Source organism: Rhipicephalus microplus, chromosome 3, assembly GCF_043290135.1.
Source record: "Rhipicephalus microplus isolate Deutch F79 chromosome 3, USDA_Rmic, whole genome shotgun sequence".
In the NCBI taxonomy this organism is placed as follows: Eukaryota; Metazoa; Arthropoda; class Arachnida; order Ixodida; family Ixodidae; genus Rhipicephalus; species Rhipicephalus microplus.
Genome location: NC_134702.1, coordinates 265,961,965 through 265,964,733, shown reverse-complemented (window position 1 = coordinate 265,964,733; position 2,769 = coordinate 265,961,965).

Sequence of the window (2,769 nt, the reverse complement as noted above, 5' to 3'; positions counted from 1 at the left end):
CGAGATGGTGTGCAATCAGCTATTCAGTTTCACGGCGACTACTGGGGAGGACTTCCTCTCTCTTGCGATGAAAGATACCAGTCCTAAATGCACTACGTTTGCTCATTTCTTCCTATGACCAGCGAACAATGCGAAATGGTGTGCTGGTGACTGCTATTCAGTCTCACCGCAACTACTGCACAGGACTTCCTCTCTTCTGTGATCAAAGATAGCATTCCTAAATACCCTATATTTGCTCTTGCCCTCCTCTGACCATTGAACAATACGAGGTGGTGGGCTGCTATCACGTTTTCCGTATCACTGCGACAACGATGGAGGACTTCTTTTCTCCTGCGATGAAAGATACCATCCCTAAATTTACTATGTTTGCTCTTCCCTTCCTATGACCAGTGAACAGTACGAAATGGTGTGCTGCTGACTGCTACTCAGTCTCACTGCGACTACTGCGGAGGACTTCTTCACTTCTGCGATAATAGATATTATTCCTGAATGTAATATATTTGCTTTTACCCTACTTTGACCAGTGAACAATACGAGATTGTGTGGCGCTAGTTATTATTTCGTATCAGCGCGACAATGTTGGAGCAATTCTTCTGTCCTGCGATGAAAGATATTATCCCCAATTACACTATGTTTGCTTTTGCCCTCCTCTGACCATTGGACAATACAATATGGTATGCTGCTATCTGCTATTCAATCGCATTGCGATCACGGCGGACGACTTCCTGTCTCGTGCGATGAAAGATACCTTCCCAAAATACACTATGTTTGCAGTTCCCTTTCTATGACCAGCGAACAATACGAAATGGTGTGCTGCTGACTGCTATTCAGTCTCACTGCGACTACTGCCGAGGATGGCCTCACTTCTGCGATAATAGATATGATTCCCAAATGTAAAATATTTGCTTTTGCCCTCCTTTGACCAGTGAAAAATACGAGATTGTGGGCCGCTAGCTATTATTTAGTATCAGTGCGTCCACGTTGGAGCACTTCCTCTGTCCTGCGATGAAAGATAGCATCCCTAATTACATTATGTCTGCTTTTGCCCTCCTCTGACCATTGAACAATACAAGATGGTATGCTGCTATCTGCTATTAATTCGCACTGCGATTACTGCGGACGACTTCCTGTCACCTACGATGATAGATACTATTCTAAATACACTATGTTTGCTCTTCCCCTCCTCTCACCAATGAACAATACGAGATGGTGTGCTGCTGTCTGCTATTCAGTCTTACTGCGACTACTGCAGAGGACTTCCTCTGTCCTGCGTTGAAAGGTACCATGTCAAATACACTAAATTTGCTCTTGCCCTCCTCTGACCCGTGAACAATACGAGATGGCGTGCAATCTGCTATTCAGCTTCACTGCGACAACTGGCGAGCACTTCTTCTCTCTTGCGATGAAAGATGTTATCCCTAAAAGCACTACGTTTGCTCCTCCCTTCCTATGAGCAGCGAACAATACGAAATGGTGTGCTGCTATCTGGTATTCAGTTTAACTGGGACAACTGCGGAAGACATCCTCTCTCCTGCGATGAAAGATACCATGTCAAATACACTAAATTGCTCTTGCCCTCCTCTGACCAAAGAACAATACGAGATGGTTTTCTGCTATCTGCTATTCAGTCTCACTGCGACTTCTGCGGAGGACTTCCTCTCTTCTGTGATCAATGATACCATTCCTAAGTACCTATATTTGCTTTTGCCCTGCTCTGACTTTTGAACAGTACGAGATGGTATGCTGCTATCTGCTATTCAATCGCACTGCGATCACTGCGGACGACTTCCCGTCTCGTGCGATAATAGATATTATTCCTAAATAAAATATATTTGCTATTGCCCTCCTCTGACCAGTGAACAATACGAGATTGTGTGCCGCTAGCTGTTATTTCGTATCAGTGCGACAACGTTGGAGCAATTATTCTGTCTTGCGATGAAAGGTACCATCCCCCATTACACTATGTTTGCTCTTGCCCTCCTCTGACCATTGAACAATACGAGATGGTAACCTGCTATCTGCTATTCATTCGCACTGCGATTACTGCGGCCGACTTCCTGTCACCTACGATGATAGATACCTTTCCAAAATATACTATGTTTGCACTTCGCTTCCTATGACCAGCGAACAATACGAAATGGTGTGCTGCTGACTGCTATTCAGTCTCAGTGCGACTACTGCGGAATACGTCCTCACTTCTGCGATGATAAATATGATTCCAAAATGTATTATATTTGCTTTTGCCCTCCTCTGACCAGCGTAGAATACAAGATTGTGTGCCGCTAGCTATGATTTCGTATCAGGGCGACAACGTTGGAGCACTTCCTCTGTCCTGCGATGAATGATAGCATCCCTATTTACAATATGTTTGCTTTTGCCCTCCTCTGTCTATTGAACAATAGGAGATGGTATGCTGCTATCTGCTATTCAGTCTTACTGCAACTACTGCGGAACACTTGCTCTCTTTTGCGATGAAAGATACCATGTCAAATACACTAAATTTGCTCTTGCCCTCCTCTGACCAGTGAACACTACGAGATGGTGTGCTATCTGCTATTAAGCTTCACTGCGACTACTGGGGAGGATTTTCTCTCTCTTGCGAAGAAAGATACCATTCCTAAACGCTCTGCGTTTGCTTTTCCCTTCTTATGACCAGCGAACAATACGAAAAGGTGTGCTGCTGACTGCTATTCAGTCTCACTGAAACTACTGTGCAGGACTTCCTGTCTTTTGCGATGAAAGAGACCATCCCTAAATACACTATGTTTG